Source organism: Equus caballus, chromosome 8 (assembly GCF_041296265.1).
Source record: "Equus caballus isolate H_3958 breed thoroughbred chromosome 8, TB-T2T, whole genome shotgun sequence".
In the NCBI taxonomy this organism is placed as follows: domain Eukaryota; kingdom Metazoa; phylum Chordata; class Mammalia; order Perissodactyla; family Equidae; genus Equus; species Equus caballus.
The window spans coordinates 61521442-61539935 of NC_091691.1; the positions used below are offsets into that span (position 1 = coordinate 61521442).

Consider the following 18494-nt stretch of genomic DNA (forward strand, 5'->3'; position numbering starts at 1 on the left):
AAATAATGGGCTTATAACCTCGTTGTGGAAGCAAAATGTTAATATATGAAATAAGAAAATAAGGGAACAAAATTAAATTCTAAAGGAGTCACATAAACTAATGGTTCTCAAACTAGTGTGCATCGAAATCACCTGGCAGGCTTGTTAAACCAGATTGCCGGGCCCCACCCCAGCCTCTGATTCAGTAGGCATGAGGTGGGGACTGAGACTGCATTTCTAACAAGTTTCCACGTGACACTGCTCCTGCCGGTGCCCACTTTGAGAACTCCTTACAAACTCCTAACAGAATGGGCATAAACTATTAGGGGAGGGAGAGATCATAGTGATGCTGTTGGGACAAAGGAGAAACTGGGGCACTAGGGAGACCCGAAAGATGCACTGGGTTTTGGGTAATGAGAGAATATGGAGGTGGAAGAGTGAAAAGAAAAAATGGAGGTGGTAAGAACACCTGAGCACAGGTAGAGCTATGGGTGGGAATGACAAACAGCAGGGACAGCCTGATGGGCTTGGTGACAGATGGGAAGACAGGTGGGTGGACTCAATCTACTGCAATGTTGTGAGTAGAGGACTGACATAAACAAACTGCTGCCCTGGACAGCCGTCCTGTCCACTGGGTATGCACCTTGTCCAGCTGCCACCCTGCACTTACACTCCTTGGATATAATGCTGGGCGATAGCACAGTTAAGAGCCCTCACCAATGAAGGCTTTGGCCTGCTTGCCACACTTTGGTAGCACTTATCATAATTCCAATTAAATAATAATGACAAAATGAAGTGCATAAAATGTATTTCTTTATACATATGTGAGAGCTGGGGCTGTATTTCTAGCATGTTGCCCAGCTCGCCTCTGCACAATAAATATACACTATGTGAACGAGTGCCAGCGGACAGGACTGCTGACCTAAGCTGGTCAGTTGGTCAGAGCACAGTGAACTCCTGGCTCCCTCCATCGCTCTTCCAGAACCTAGTGCCAAAGCCTACACTAAGCATGTATTTCTCACTCCTCCCCTGGGCAGAGCCAAAGGTGTAGCACACAGGGAAGGCACACAGAACCAAGTCTTACCACTCTAAAAAGGAGGAGAAAAAAGGGAGGGAACGTATTCAAGTCCCCAGCCATGAAGTCCCCAAGGGAACTGCCCTCACATGGCAACCTAGACTGAGAATCTATTCACTCTGATGATTCTAAAGTAGGCAGTTGGTTCTGTGATGTCTGCAGAGGAGGAGGGGAAAGAGCAATGCCTGTCCCCTCTCTGGGTAGAATACAGTCCCTCCTATTCACCATCCCACGGGAAGCTGTGAGGACTAAACGGAGTAAGCCTAGAAAAGTGTTTTGTACAGTGCTTGGCACTTAGAGCTTCATACATGTTTCTAAGCCCTGAATGCTGGTCCCTCCTATGTGTGCCCTGGAACTGTGCTTGAGCCCTTTCTGGGAAGACAGGCACAAAGCAGAAAGAGTATGGAGGACCAACATGGTGGTCTAGGACATAGATTGAAATGACAATGACAGAAATACACACAGGAGGAGGAGGGTCCAGTGTAGAGAGTAAAAAAAATTTTTTTCTCTAGACATATTGAGGCTGAGATGATAATAAAGTAAGGAAGTGGAAGTGTATTCAATAGGCAGCTGAACTTTGGAATGAAAGAAGTCAAAGTCAAAGAGTCAAATCTATAGGAGGTGACAGTGGAAGCTGTGAAGGTTAGGTTTTCTGCGGAGCTAGAGAGAGGGAGACATGAAGAGGGGAGAGAGAGAGAAAAAAAACAGGCACTGAGTCTTAAGGTCAACATAGGAGGGATGAACCAAGGAAGACAAAGAAGGAATTGAGAAGATGGAGGAAGTCAGGAGAGTGCACCATCACAGAGAGAGGGAAGAAGAGTTTCAAGGACAGTTCCCAGTAATGTCTGGTGTTACAGAGTCAAGGAGCACAAAGCAACAACCATGGCTCTGACTATGAGAAGTCATTATGACTTCAAGCCAAGTTTCAAGGGAGGAGTGACCGCTGAGAAGACCAAGGCCTCTACAGGAATTGCTGGGATCCAGTTCTCCAAGTGAGAACTTCAAGAGTTCTTGAGAAACTTACTTCTTCAGAGCTAGGTATACAAACTCCAGTACAGTGAAAACCTAGCCTACTCTTGTTCATTCAAAAGAGACCCAAATACTGCAAATCTGTGTGATTTCCTGTGAAGAGGCAGCTGGCTCATGGCAACAGAGCTCATCCTCTGCACATTAGCTGTTCCAGATACTCTTCCTGAGCTGACAGTGATGCTTAACCCGGTGCTGATTTTTTTTTGGAACTTTCCTCTAGGTGCTCATCATTGGTGTAAATAATAGGGGTGGGGGAGCAGCTCTGAAAAGTTTGGAGAAAAGACTCAGGTCTCTATGCAGGCTGGTGTGCGATCTGCAGAGAGAAGAGCAAAGTCTATTTCTGTTCCTCCTAAGCATGAAAGCCATAACCACACAGGCCAACCCCTGCCATGTTGGGGAGGATGATTCAGGGCAAGATTTATCAGGGATGCTAAGGACTATATTGTGCACTGAGCAGTTAAGAACACTGTGTAATTACAGTCAGAAAGAAGCAGGTGTCTGGAGAGGAAGAAAAAGCAAAACCCCACACAAACTGTAACCAAGACAAATACTTCAATTCCCAACTTAACTTAGCCACTTCCCCACTAGAAAAATCTATAAGATAAGACGGAGTTTTATAGGAGGCTCAATCAGACCCTGAGGGGTGCAAATTTCTGATGAGTGATGAGAAAGCCCAGTGGTATATTTAGACTCCGCTGGGAACAGCTTTGAGACGGATGACACCCTGAGATGTCAGAATTGTTATTTTCGTGGAAATAAAACCTGCTGCCAAGTTTGTATTTACCAAAACTTCTCACCGTAAAAGAAAAATAAATAGAAAAGCAAAAATACTCTAAAACAGTTACATACTGGGAGGAGGACAGAAAAGGAGGAGGACGGTCTCAATACTCTTCAAGCCCAATTAACATATACCAAAGAAAGCACCAACTTTCTGTGGCAGAAGACAGTTTCCTGAGTGGGGTTCCACTTCGGAGAAGGGAGACCAAGGAGGTAGGAGATGGTAAAAGATGGAGTCATTTTCAAGGGCACACGTTGTTCTGACACGGTATAACTTAGTACTCATATTTTTGCTGGTTTCTTGGTCTCTTTTCAATGTAACTTTGACAAAGACTAAGGATATCCCAATCTTGTCTTCCTCCCCTATAACATCTCTCTTGAGATAAACAGGGAAAGACGACCCCCATTAGATTATCAATTCTCTGCCCTTTCTCAGTGAAAATCTATAATTTTATTTCCCTCTTCTTGGTAGAAGTGGGAAACAGTTTTTGGGGAGGACGATCAGGACAGCTGACAAATATCAGAGACACCTGCAACAGAAGGGAGTGTCTGATATCACCCTGTCTTTGCTGGCTAATACCCACTCAGACTGGGGAGCTTTTAGGAATGCTCTTTCCGCCCACACCTTCCTTCCTCCTCAAATATAGCCACCTTCCCCCACTGCCAATTTTCAAATCGGCACAATGATTAATGACCCACGCAAGAACTTAATTTCCTGTCCAGTAGTACAAGGCTGATTTCCAATAAAAGAACTCACTCAAGACAACTATTTCCTCTCCACAGCTTCTAATCTTTTATTCAATTGTGGGCATTCTTCCCTCTCAGTGTGAAAGCAGAATCAATTTTTGAACTTCCATTTGTTGAATATTCCAAAGAATCACAGAATGCTAAAGCTGGAAGGGACCTTAAAGGGAATGTAATTCGACCTCCTCTTTTCTCGAAATTCAAGCAGGACTTAAGATGAAGGCTTTGACTCACAACTCTGTGCCCATGGTCAAGCGGCAAGCGAAGAGGGAATTACTGTCATTAAAGCACACAGCTTGGGTCTTTACTGGTCTCATTATGGAGTTACCTTTAATGAAACAGTCTATTTTAAATTAGGAACTAATCACCATGAGAGAATATTTCTGCAATTATGGGCTCACGCAAAACAAGTGTCAGTGAAATCCCTCAGATACAGCAACACAATTACCATGTTCAATTACCTCAGGACTCCTTAAATACCCATTGCAGATGTAATGAGTTGTCCTGGTTTGAACTACATGTATCCATCTCTTGTCTTCATTTCTCAGAAATGCTTGATAGATAACTCCACTGCTTTCTGTGAAATTAATTCTGAAAAGCAGAGGTTCCTAAACAAGATGCTAATGACTGCATAATATAGTACCTTCTTTAGATGCATGATTTCGCATAGACAATTCTAGTTACAATTCAGGAAATGCTTTCTGGGTTGATGCCTAAATTATCAGAAATTCACAAGTGAGGGTATGCAAATGGCACGGAATGGGTTGGGCTGATGGTGGGTTGAGGGACAGCAGAGAGACCACAGTAGCAACAGAGCGTGTGAGCAGTGAACGTGGACCTTGGAGAAAGGGTAATGGACATGAAGCTAAAAGACGCCACTGCATATCCAGCTCTACTTATTAGCTGTGTGCCCTTCCTCACATATTTTATTCTTTCTGAGGCTCAGTTTCCTTATCTGTAAGCAAACAATAATTAAGGCCTGCTGGAATGTTGTAAAAATCGTGTTAAAGAGTATGTATGAAAGCACCCACCACAGCACCTAGCAAATACGGTGCTCTATAAATACTGGGTGAATTTGAATATTGTAATTCCCTCGTGTTATGCTTTCTTCTTAGTTGAAACATCTTGATTGGCATAAAAAATGCAAATATAGGGCTTTATAGCATTTCATTATTAAAGTTAGCAAGTGGCAAAGATAGGATCCAACAAGTCTATTTGCATTGGCTCTGACCTATTTCTCACTCAAATGCTGATGAAGTAAAACTCAAATAGAGGTCATAAATGGCCACAGAACTTAATGATATCAATCTGAACACTGTAATGAAGGAAAACTTGAAGAAAAAGCATGGTCTTCAGACCAGATGAGCGCCACTGACCAGCAGCAAGACCTTGGACTGAGTATTTAACTTTCCTCCTCATCTATAAAGTGAGAACCCTACCAGTGACTTCACAGGCTGTTATGAGGATTAAATATTAGCAGATGTATGTAACACAGCTAGCTAGAATCCGTTCCATGATTCAAAGTGGGTGACTGAAAATGGTAATTGCTAAAAATATGAAGTCCAGGGGTCTTTAGGTGAATGCTATTCCTCTGTTTCCACTTATTTTATAAAACAGTAATGACACCAGCTGTTCTACCTACTGCACAGATTTCTTATGAAAATCCAGTGATATAATCTAGGATAATTGTCTGTATATTTAAGGCAAAAGTATATTATATTTTGGTACTGTTTTTGGGAAATTAGACCCTGGAAAACATATGTTTTATTTTTAATGGTCTGCTTTTAAAGCCAAAAAGGTCAAAAAGGTGCTAGAATTGGGACTAACAAAACCATATGTAATTTTGTTGTGCAAGATCAAATGGAGCTTTGGTTATAAACTTAAACTTCATCCACACAAACCAAGGCAGATGATGTACGCATGAAATTTTTTTGCATAGTTACAATATGTATGTAAGCCAGGCCAATTAATACCCACTGTGCTCTACAACTCAGCGTCTGGTACACGAGCTTGAAAGTGGCAGCTCAGGAGAATCCTGCAGCCCTGTGTGCCAACACTCAGTTTATCCACTTACAAGTGAGACTGCTGCCTGGGGCTCACCGCTTCCTATCTACATTAGTCATAGGAAAGAGGGGCAACTTTTCCCTTTCATGACCTTTGAGAGCTGGATGGTCTAAGGTAGAAAGTCACATTTTCAAAACTAAAGACTTGACCACACTTAACAGGATAATGAGGGGGATCTGAACCTTCAAAATGGCAAAGAGCTAGAGAGCCAGGAGATACTTCCAAGGGCTATAGAATGTCTTCGTGGGATGTTATGTTCTACTGAAAACTCAATGTGCGCTCCAAGCTTTCCCAGCCTAAAATTAGTGGGTGGTTTGCTCCATCATCACCCAGAGAACTCAGCCCGTCTGCCACTCGTAAGTTGGACAGCACTTCTACCCTAGCTGGCTCTCTCAGAGAGAGTATTTGGAACTTCCTTGGTTGAAGGCAAAACACATTAGCTAACTAACCAAACAAACTAGAAGGAGGCATATAATGCAAGTCCCAAACCTGGTGGACTCGATGACTGTGAAAACACTCCTAAATGCTATGGGCAGTGGGGAGGGTGACCCAGAGAGCGAAGGAGGAGGTTTCTTTAAGGTTTCAATCCTTATTTGTCGACAAATATAGTCACCAAAACTGCAGAACTAGAAAGGAATGGACTTCAAACCCAAATTCCTCTAATACCCACAACTCCAGAGGGATCAAGTAAGGCATATAATCTGGAAAAATTTTTTATTTCTTCTATCTTGAATTCAGGTGGGAGTTCTGTAAATATTCATTCTCATATTCTCTCCCTCTTCCCTTCCTCCTCCTTGAGAATTAAGGTGTTTCAGGGGGGCGGGTAGAAGGAGAGAGGGGAAAAGCTCAGTTTAAGGTGAGGAGACCTAGGTTCAATCCAGTCACTTAATGGCCATCAATTTGGCATGAAACCTAATGTTGCCAGTCTCACTTTCCTTATCTGTAAAATGGAAAAGAACCTCGAAATGCTGATTTCTATGTGTGAGTGTGTGTATGTTGCTTTTCAAAGGCAATGTAAACTGCAAAACAAAACAAGGAAATAACGATGCTTAAACGCCTCTAAAGCAAGAGCAAAGCTCCTGAACTAGCATAAGTAAGTAACAAAGGCCTCTGGCTCGTTAAGGCTCTCAAAACTTTGGATGTTTTGGGAACCTTACATTTAAGGTCTAGATGATCAGACTAAAATCTGAACCTCACACACAGCCCATCTTTTAGAGACCCGCAGCATTCCAGAGCTTTCCTGGAGCAGGCCATGGTATAGGCAAGGGCAGCTAGGGTGTGATGGTTCATTTTCTGTCAACTTGACTCAGCCACGGTTCCCAGATATTTGGTCAAACACTATTCTAGATATTTCTGTGAAGTATTTTTTTTTTTGGAATGGAATTAACATCTAAATCAGCAGACTTTGAGTAAAGCAGATTGCCCTCCATAATGTGGGTGGCAATCAGTTGAAGGACTTAAGAAAAAGACTGAGGTTCCCTGAGGAAGGGAGGAGTCTGCCAACAGATGGCCTTTGGACTCGAACTGCAGCTCTTCCCTGTATCTTCAGTCTGCTGGTCTATCCTGCAGCCTTTGAACTTGCCAGCCTCCGCAAATGCATGAGCCAATTCCTTAAAATCAATCAACCAACCAACCAATCTCTCTCTCTCTACGTATGTATGTTTGTCTACACACAGACATACATACACACACACATCCTATTGCTGGTTCTCTTCAGAAGCCCAACACACTGGGTTTCACATTTCTTAATTTTCTTTAAGAGTAAACCATGAAAATTTATTTCATATTGTTTGATTCTACTCCAACTGCAGATGTGAATGCTAGTCCTGTGGCCCATGATGAATGGCTGAAGAAGACACCTACTATGATTCCTGCAGACCTACTACGTGAAAACATTGTTCTAGTGCTGCAGGGAGATCTCTGAGGGCAGAAACAACATTTCTGCATATAATAGCTTCTCTGCAGACCTCTAAGAAAAGCTTCTGAAATAAAAAAGTGCTTGAGGAGCTATCTTTTGGGGCAAATAAAACTTACAGAATATCCATAGCCCAAGTTAGTATTTTCTAAGCTACAGAACTGTGCAGCCTAGGCAAAACAGGCAGAAGAACTGGAATCCCTGTGGATTGAAATTTTCTTTACAGAAGACAGTGGGCTTGGGCTGGGTCTATGGGAGGCGTTGCTGCCTGGACCACCCACCCACACCGTCAGCACCCACCTGGTGCAGACCGCATCTCCTAAATCTCTCTCTTGAGCCTAGTTTGCCTTAAGCCTCCACTGGACAACTCCTCCAGGATGCCACACAGGCATTTGTCATATACAAATCTCACCTCATAGTATTTCTCTCTAAATATGATTTTTACCCTCTGTTTCTTAACTTCCTAAATCAAAGTCACAATCCATAAAGCAAAATAAACCAGAAACCCGGAAGTCATCTTCATCATCACCGCATGGCTCCACATCCACTCCATCACGTACTATTATTAGTTGTTCCATCTGGATATTTCTCGAAGCTACTCCCTCTGCTCCATCCCTGCTATCTGAGTCCTGGCCCTCGACAATTTCCAGCTCTGCAGTGAACTATACACTGTGGCTCCGAACTCCACCCATCCATCCACCACACTGATGTTGGGGTGACTGCTCTAAGATGCAACCTAACCCTACAATCATGGCCCTGGCTGAAATCCTTCACCAGCTTCTCAAAGTTATTTGGATACAACTCAAAGTCCTTGGCAGAAATGACAATATCCTTCAAAGTGCAGCAGCTCCTCTGCTCTCCAGTGTCACTTCCGCCAGGTCCTCACAGAGCCTGTGGTCTCTCTTCCACACCAACCTGCACTCTCGGTTCAGTGGAACACCCCTTTGCTTCTCAGTGTGGCAAACTGCTGTGCTAGGCACTGGGGAGAGAATGGTGAGTGATACAGACAGTCTTGGCCTTTTAGAGGTTCTAGTCAAGTGATGAGGGGGGAAGGGATGTCAGTTATTAAACAGTCAGTCAAAGAAATATGTAATTACCACTGGGATAAATGCTGTAAAGAAGAAGAGCTCCGAGTCAGGGGGATGTGATCTTGTCTCAGAGACCCAGGAAAGGCTTTCCTGAGGAAGTCACTCTGACCTGAGACCTGAAAACTGAGCAGAGGTCAGGCTGCAGGAAATGAGAAGACTCGGGTGATTGGAGTTCAGAAGAGCAAAGAGAAGAAAAGCATCACAAGGACGAAGTTACGAATAGGCAGGAGCTTGTCAAAGGAGGCCTTGTAGGCAGTAATAAGAATTTCCCCCAGGTATCCTTGAGCCTCTTTGTTCTCCATTTTAAAAAAAATTTTTGAATGTTATAAAAGTAAAGTATATTTATTGTAACAACTCAACAATAGAGAGGGAAATAAATAACAGCAGTAAACACATAGTACTTACTAAGTGCCAGGCACTAAGTGGTTTCACGCTATTAATATCCCTATAAAGGAACAAACAGGTTAAGTTTAACTTGCCCAAGGCTATATGGTTAGCAAATCAGCGCTGGATGTGGACCCAAGCAGTCTAATCTTAGAGCTGGGCTCTTAGCCACCATGCTAAGGCCATCAATTGGCCCTTCCTCCAATCTCACCCCCTTAGGACTGATAAAAAGTGTTTCACATATCTTTGTATAGGTTTCTCTGGGCTCAATTACATGAAATCAACCAGACAAAAGAGAAGTGGCATATAATGGGCTTTTTTTCCTACAAAAGGGAAATTTTGATATTTATCTTAAGAGCAATGGGAAGCCACTTGAATTTATTTTGTTAACATGGCAGTAAAGCAATCAGATTTCTGTTTTAAAAAGATCCTCACACTCTGGTTCCTAAATGGGGAATGGGGTGGGGCTGAGAGAGGTGGAGGCGAGAATCAATGTTTTTGGAGCCTATTGCAATCCCTTGGGCATATTGTTCACACTGCAGAGTTTCCTTCTTTTTAAAGGTTGAATAATATTTCGTTTGTATACATGTATCTCACATTTTCTTTATCCATTCATCTGTCGATGGACCTTTAGGTTGTTTCCACATGGTGCCTACTGTGAATAATATTCAATGAACACTGTAGTGCTAGTATCTCTTCGAGATCCTGATTTCAATTCTTTTGGATAAATACCCAGAAGTGAGATTGCTGGATCAAATGGTAATCCTATTTTCAATTTTTTGAGGAACTTCTATACTGTTTTCCACAGTGGCTGCACCATTTTGCATTCCTATCAACAATATACAAGGGTTCCAATTTCTCCACATCCTCACTAACACCTGTTGCCCATTGTTTTTTTGATAACACCACCCTAACAGGTGTGAGGTGATTTCTCACTGTGTTTTCGGTTTTGCATTTCTCTGATGATAAATGACACTAAGTATCTGTTCAGATACCTGTAGGACATTTGTATGTTTTCTTTGGAGAAATGCCTATTCAAGTCTCTTGCCCACTTTTTCATCGGGTTTTTTGCTATTGAGCTATAGGAGTTCCTTATATATTCCTTATATATTTTGGAAATTAACCCCTTATCTGATATACGGTTTGCAAATACTTTCTCCCGTTCTGTAGGTTGCCTTCTCATTCTATTGATGGTTTCCTTTGCTGTGCAAAAGCTTTTTAATTTGATGTAGTCCCAAATGTCTCTTTTTGCGTTGTGTCTGGCTTTTGGTGTCATATCCAGGAAACCATTGCCAAGACCAACATCCAGAATCTTTTCCTCTATGTTTTTTTCTAGAAGTTTTATAGTTTCAGGTCTTATATGTTAAGTCTTTAATCCATTTCGAGTTGAGTTTTGTGTATGGTGTAATCTAACGGTCCAATTCCATTCTTTTGCATGTGGATATCTAGCTTTCCCAGCATGGTTTATTGAAGAGCCTGTCCTTTCCCCATTGTGTATTCTTGGCACTCTTGTCAAAGATCAATTGATTGTATATTTGTGTGGCTTTATCTCGGGGCTCTCTATTCTGTTCCATTGGTCTGTATGTCTGTCTTTATGCCAGTATCTTACTGTTTTAATTACTATAGCTTTGCAATATATTTTGAAATCAGGATGTATGATGTCTCCAGCTTTGCTATTCCTTCTCAAGACTGATTTGGCTTTTCATGGTCCTTTGTGGTTCCATGTGAATTTTAGAGTTTTTCACAACAGCACTTTAAACCAAGCTAGTTAAAACCAAACAAAACCAAATTTGTACTTCAAATAACTAGCCTCATGCGTTGCAGATTATAAATATTTTAGTATAACATATAACTATTTGCCTGTAATGCATTTACATCATCTTCATAGGAAACGGTGGCTGCCATCTTTACAGCTCTCTAGATTCATCTCAGCAGTTAGAATGCACATCCAAGTGTCAGCAAGTCACCCACTCCCCAGCAGGATGCCTAGGGCAGCAGCCCAGGATATCCACATGCACCTCCCACTCCCAGCTCTTCGGCCCAATGCCTCAATACAGAGGGCTGCTGCCTGGTTCTCTTCCATCCCAAGCACTGGAGCAGGGGGCGTTTCTCCACTCCCTTCCTGGGCACACTGGCAGTCTCTGGATCATTTCCTGCTCTGTTTCTGCCAAGGCTCAGATCTCCAGGGGCCTGTGCGCATCCTGCTCTGGTCTTCTCACATCCTACCCTGGAGGAAGTTTTGAAACACACAGCTTGGTAACTGGTATTAATATCACCTCTGCATTGTATTCACACAACTGTGCTGCCTCCCCCATCCCACCTCCAGACCCCATCTGTCAGACTGTTTCTGTTGGATTTGATCTCTTTTTGGATCCAGATATCCAAGTGGACTTAGATGTAATAGGCTACATTCTTTTTGAAACCTAGTCCTGCACTGCTGACTTCTTCAGAGAAATTATTAATAATTATGTCCAATCCTGTTAAATGGGAAAAAAGGTAACTACTCACTATGCTGAGTAAACAGCAATTTACTATATCCAGAAATGCCTAATTACTTGGACAATTTTTTTGGAAATTAAATGGGTAAAAGATTATGCTTAAGGATTTCTGATGCAAAAACCATTTTCAAAGTAAAACACTACCAAATGATAAAACACATGCATATACCTATAAATTTATAACAACGAAGCGACAGGTCAGAGAGCTGGTGAGTAGTCTATAGTCTATAAGCTAACCACACAAGTAAAATTTGCATGAGCAAATCAAATATTTGCATAGAGTACAGTTAACTTTTGATTATCCAGGGACAGATTAATTACAAAGTCACGGCATTTGTGAAAAGGTTAAAATGCCTACACATTAGTGAAATGTCTATGTACTACAAGACCATTGTTAGGAATCCAGTATTACTACCCAGCACAAAAAGTCCCAGTAGTCACAGTTCACTTAATCAAATTGTTGAAATCTAAATCAACACTAAGATTTGGCAAAAATTTTTAGTTGATAATTAGAAATATCATTAAATGGTAAACTAGTAGAACAAAAAAATTATATGAAAAAAGATAAAGGGCAAGTTTATTCCATTTTAGTCTATACTGACTTCTTCAAGTAGACTAAAAAATAGGAAAACGTTGAGGAAGTCTTCTCACTACAACCTTGATAAGGCAATGCTAATTCGGTTAAATTGTCGATGAGCACAGGAAATGGTAGCTTCTGGTTAAATTTGCTCAAATAAGCAAACACTTATTTGACTCTCAGGATGAAAAGGAACTGATGATTCACACTGCCAACTTGAAAATGACACCGTGGGCAACTTGACCTGGGTCTCAGAATCAGGCGATGATGACACCACTGACACAGGTAGTCAGAGGGAAGGGTCCAGCCAACCAAAGCAGATCATGTATGATGGAGCGGTTAATCATCTCAATGGCCTAAACACTGGATGTGGTTTCCACTAAGATTATACTAAGCCTACTTTATACTATACTTTGGGCTAGTTTTATTTTAACTTTGACTTGCGTTAAAGTCTGGGAGTCCCCACATAAAATGCCATGTGTATCAAATGTTGACAAGAATATCAACATCAACATATTGCTTCACTTTACCTAAGTGAAAAAGAAGCAAAGTCAAGCAAGTATAGAATTTTAAATGTAACAATTAGATACAAACATTTAAGGGTACCATCACACAAAACAAAATTATTGACCTTAATTGGCTTCCTGCTACCAATACAAACTCCAAATATAATTGGATCAACCTTTTATGAGAATTCCTTCAAGTATTCTGCAACTGTTTCATCAATATAAAGCAAATCCTCTTAGAAAGTGACAGATATTGTGAGAGGTAACTTGCTATGTGAAAAACGCGTCCAAGCCCTGGTTGATGGTTCTTTTGTTTCAGACCATATATAAAAATAAAATTCTAATACAACCAAAGGATTTGGGCACTCCTTTGGTGACTGGAGAACAAACAGTTTATTGTTCTGCTTATTTTTTTAGTGCATTAATGTTATGAGAATCATAAAATTGATCAACTTATTACTCCTGGTTGTGTTTCAGACACTGAAAAGTGAAAGGAAGTAGAATCATTGGATTTTGGAGAACTTAACATCATCTGATTCAAGAGCTTTTAAGAAGGTTCCCAAAACACAACATCAGAAGAATGTTTATAAAGCAGAGTTGAACTGCAGGGGACAAAAAGCCTTGCAGAAGGCAGCAGATCTGAAAAGAACTTCCCACCAAAGAGAAGGAGGTCATCACGAGGGTTAAAGAGAAGGGAGGAGACACGGTGTTGGCACCATCTCAGTTCAATTCAATCTTCAGTCTTGGCTTTGTTCACACTCCATTTCTGCTTGGAAACAGAATTTGGAGAAGTCTGAATACAAACCCACCCTAAGCCAGGTTTGAGGCCTTTCATTTACGGGAATGTGCATACGTTGTGTCTCCAACTACCAGCCATGTGCACACGACAACAAAAAGAAGAACTTATTTTAAGACAGGGATAAAATGAAATACTTGAGAGAATAAAAGATTAAAGTTTAGTAACAAGATAAAAACAAACACAGTTACAACTCTGGTCTATAGAAAGCACGGCTCTGCAGCCAAGGGCATTAGCTTCCTGTGCTTGATGAGCAAGGATCCTCGCAGTCTTCTAGTTGGCTGCTTGTAAACCAAAAAACAAAAGGGAGCTCGAGCTGGGAACAGGGAGACAAGAGAAACATCAAACAGAACCAAATTTGGAAAAACAACCTTTTCAAAGGTGAGCTGAGGGAACTGTACTAATGAGATAATAGAGAATGACTTTACTCAATTTGGGAAGACTTCTTGAGGAAGAAAGGGAATCTTCTTTAGGAAATGCCATAGGATGCACAAAACAAAAACGACAACTACTTTAACTCAAAATCACAGAAAGCCCAAACCACTGTTAATTAAAAAATATTTACGTATTTTGTACAACGTATAAAAGTAGAAAAAAGGGAGTATAATGGTGTATAAGGCAGTTTCTGTCCATAGAGAGACAATAGTAAGACCTAAAACAATAGAACAAAATGTGTAGCTTAACAGACACTTACCTTGGCTCTCCTTTCACGCCAGGTAACTGTCTCGTTTGTTTGAAGACCGCTATAGTATTCCATTGTATAAATATACCTTAAGCAATTCACTAATTTTGATCTGTCACTGTCATGAATTGATTTCAGGGAAGGTAGGATCTGGAAGCAGGACATGGTTGGACTTCCAGTCCCTTTCTAGCCCTGCAAATTCACTCTTGAAATTTCAGAGAACGTGGTGAGGAGTTCTAAGACAGGAATGAAACCTTGGTCCAGGCCTCCTTGCTAATTTGAAAACTACTTTTGGAATCTGCAATTATTTCTTAAAATAGAGATTTAAAAATCTCTGTATTCAAACTAGATTTTAATTTGCCTAGCTTAAACTTGTTTTGAAACTTTTGTAAAAAGCCACAAGGGAACACTCTAGAAATTATCAAGAGGATACATTATGCCGCTCAATGAGAACAAAGGGCAGAAGGCCAGAGTTTTGCCTATGATTAACAATACATGCTTTGGCCAGTGTAGCTGTAACAAGTCTCGTTATTCCGAATGAATCAAAACTTGGTAATTAAAAGAAAACTATTTTTACCTCCCATTATCATAAGAGAAATGCAAAGTAGGCAATATCCAACATCAGCCTAGAAAGTCAAGCAGAGCTCAATTTACACATTAATATCAAAGAAAATCCCCCTTTCCCAGAGTGTAAATACATAATTTACCAGCTCAAGTGAGAGGACATAAAAAAAATCAAATATATCTACAATATAAATATTAACTGGTATTTTATTTTTTTAGGTTAATTAGGTCATTAATGTACAACAACTGAGAGAAATCCATGAAAAACACACTCATCTGTTTGGTATTTACAAAGAATTTATAGATCACAGAATTTAGCCTATTTAGTCTAATTTTCCTAACATGTAGTGAAGCTGTCCAGAATCATTCGGTAATCAAAGCTTTACCTGTAAAATTTTAGTCAGACTATTGGTTCTTCAAAGATCATTGCAGAACTAAAATTGTATACATTGCTTTGGATCACATAGGATAACTAGATAAAATGTAGCAGATATAAAACAGAACGGGTTTATTTTAAAACTCTGTTCCCTCAAAGTCCATAAAATTGAACTTATACACATTTGAAACATTGGAAGGACTGAATTCTTCATGGTCCTCATAATTTCTCCATAAACAATTGAAGTCCATTAAGTTTAACAGGACAGGTAAATACAAAATTAAACATTAGGTCATTAATGTACAATAACTAGCCATTTTTCTAAACAATCTTCGAAAACTTTTGGGTTTTTCTAATGTTTATGGTTTACAGGTCAAAATCAGTTATTAAATAGTTAGAAATAATTATCTACAGCACAGTAGTTTCCAATTAGCTAGCCAAGAACTAAGTATTGCAAGACACCTGAGAATTCTGTTCATCAAGTAACATCTCCTACATACAAGTATTTCTTTCCAAAAATATAGATGCCAACGTTATTTGCAAAAATTTTTAATCAATAAAATATTATAAATAAATATACAAAATAAATATTCACCAGATGAGGGAATACTAAATTAATAAAATTTCAATTTATTACACTAGGAAATCTTACTTCTCTCACCACCTGATAAATTTTTGGTCATTCTGCATTTCCTTTATCAACAGATATAGAATGTGGGCTTGTAAACTGTCATACTGTTAAAAATGGATCCTTGATTTTGAAAAGGTAGCATAAAATACTGAAAACAAGGCTTGCTTTTTTAATCCAGCCCTAAAACTTCAATGAGCTCTGAAAGGCTATGTGCCCGAGTCCAGGGAATGTGGAACACAGCATGAGAAATGTGAACATTCTTGGTAAACTGACATCATCATGACAAGTTTTGGCTGCGCTCCAAGCGTCTGAAGCAGAACCGAGTCTTGTTTGTGAAGTGGGGGAAAGAAACTTGGGCTTTCTGATTTACACCTTGGCAACAACGAGAGATAGTTAAAAGGAAGGGAACACTTTTCATGTACAGTCACCGGCAAGTTTCAGTGAAGAAATGAGAAGAGGAGAAAAGAAAGTTATTTGAAAAGTTAAATACTGGCCCCCCACCCCTTTCAGAATGAGTCATTCAGAGTCTCTCTCCTCTCTAAATATATATACCCATGGAGACATAAAAAGGTCCATTTATGAAGTAATATAACCACTTTACAGTTTGGAAAGTAAGAAATAAAATAACCCTTAACAGCTTAACCTCAATAGAACTACCCTGATTAGGATTTTTGGCTAATATTAGTACATTCTGGCCCCAACTCCTTTAAACATAGAGCCAGGCCTTTAAAGATATTAAATACAGACCCAAAGACATTTAAATTAGATATAAAGAAGGATTAAACATTTCTACTCAAACTTCTGGATGTCACTATTTCTGACTCTACGTGTGGTCCAGCTGATACTGCCTCAAACTAAGACAAGACCCCTTCTTGCTAGGAAATTTGAAAACAGCTTTTAAATGTAGTTTAAAAATAGCTTTACATGTCTTATCAACTCGTGTAGGTTGTGAATTGCTTTTTAAAGTTCTTATTTGGATGTTTGTCCTTCTTTATTTAGCAACTATAAATTCAAGACTTTTCACTTCTACCTTATAGAATAAAAGGATAATGTGAGTTATAAAAACACCAAAGTTCACACTGTAGAAACAAACCAAGTTACATCCTTCTGGTTTCAAAATACACATGAAGCGGGGCTGGGCTGGTGGCGTAGTGGTTAAGTTTGTGTGCTCTGCTTCAGCATCTTGGGGTTTGTCGATTCGGATCCTGGGCGCCAACCTAAGCATTGCTCATTAAGCCATGCTGTAGTGGCATCCCACAAAGACGACCTAGGAGGACTTACAACTAGGATATACAACTATGTACTGGGACTTTGGGGAGAGAAAAAAAATAGAAAGATTGGCAACAGTTGTTAGCTCAGGGCCACTCTTCCTCACCAAAAATGAAAAAAAAAAAACCACACACATGAAACCCAACTGGTCAAAGTTTTACATTTCTGTTTCATATTAAGTTTTATGGCCTATCAGGAATGTAAAGTATGGTGTTTTAATAAAACTGCAATTTATTAGACAAGTTCCTACTTTTTAATAAATGTACTATTTTTTGAGTGGTATGTCTATTTTTAACTGGAAGGAGAGCAAACATTAGCAAAATAGTTTGTGAGAAAGTTGACAAAACATTTATCTAGGAACCTGTATTTTAAATTAATTTCTTAGTCCTTTGGTTAAACTTCTGATGCTTCTGTCTTCTCAACCGTTAATTTTTAATGGTGCAATGTTGTATTTCCTCACAGCATTAAAAAAGTTTAAAGTAATCAATGATGCTATATTAACATAACTAGGAAGTAATTTTCATTCCATTGCGTTAATAGGAAGGAGCACCGATGCACCACTTGAATGCATTGAGTGCCTTAGTCACATATGCTTCTTAATCACAATTACACATTCACTTTCTCGGCTCTCCAACGGTTTTAAAAGGTTATCTTTAGATTGCTTGCTCATTAATCTGATTCAAATTTATTAGTAGAGAAGACTTAGGTAAAACTATTGATGCAAGCAGGAGATGTAACTGTTAACAACAATTACAGTCCTTGGCCTCAATTTAACTCAGATATAAATAACATATTAATAAAGGTTCAGACACTTTCCATGAGAAGCTTTACAGTGTGGATTAAAGGGCCTGCGTGACACAAGTTTCACACAATTCAACAAAGTTCATGAATACATACTCCACTTACCCGAGTTTAACCAAGAAAAGTGTGGAGACAGTTCAAGGACAATCTTAAACATTCAATGTCCTGGAAACCTGGTTAATACACATTCCAAATCATATCTTGAAAGAGGAAAATGTAAGTATTTCTAAAGCACTACCTTGTCTTTTTTTCATGCTTCTCACTTGAACAGAAAGTATTAATAACACAAAAAAACCCAAATTTTGCTCAGCAGGACTGGATACCACAGTTTAAATCTGACCAGCTACCCTACATTAAAATTCTCAGCACATTCCTTGAAAAGATGGATTAAAATATTAGTTTCCATGCCATAAAGAAACGTCTGTGAAAAGGAATCTTTTCTTCAGTGTAGGTACACAGCTGTTGATATGTAGATTTATGGAATTATATGTATCAGAAATACATGTTTTTCTGTGCAAATGCATTATGTCTAAGATGCTCAAATTGAAATGCAAAAATAATATAAAGTGATTAAAAAGTGCTTTCAGAGCTAAAAATCCTCAATGTTAAAACAAAATGAACAACCCCCATTCCCTCTCAACCCCAACCCCCAACAAAGCCCTTTTGAGCAGCTGCAGGATCCACTCTTATCAGAAAACAGGCAGCCACCAATTTACAAATGTATGGTATTCCAGAAGTT

At 39.7% G+C, this 18494-nt stretch overlaps 1 protein-coding gene and 1 long non-coding RNA gene across 5 annotated transcripts in view; one reads left to right on the forward strand and one right to left on the reverse strand.

Annotated features, from left to right (window-relative positions):
- The window catches only part of GAREM1 (GRB2 associated regulator of MAPK1 subtype 1), a 209092-nt gene that overhangs the window by 59858 nt on the left and 130740 nt on the right, over positions 1-18494 (reverse strand). The gene's annotated exons all lie outside the window — the stretch shown is intronic.
- LOC138925390 (uncharacterized) lies at positions 1194-13616 on the forward strand. Its single transcript, XR_011441471.1, has 2 exons — positions 1194-1311; positions 13114-13616. It is a non-coding gene; the product is annotated as an uncharacterized lncRNA (long non-coding RNA).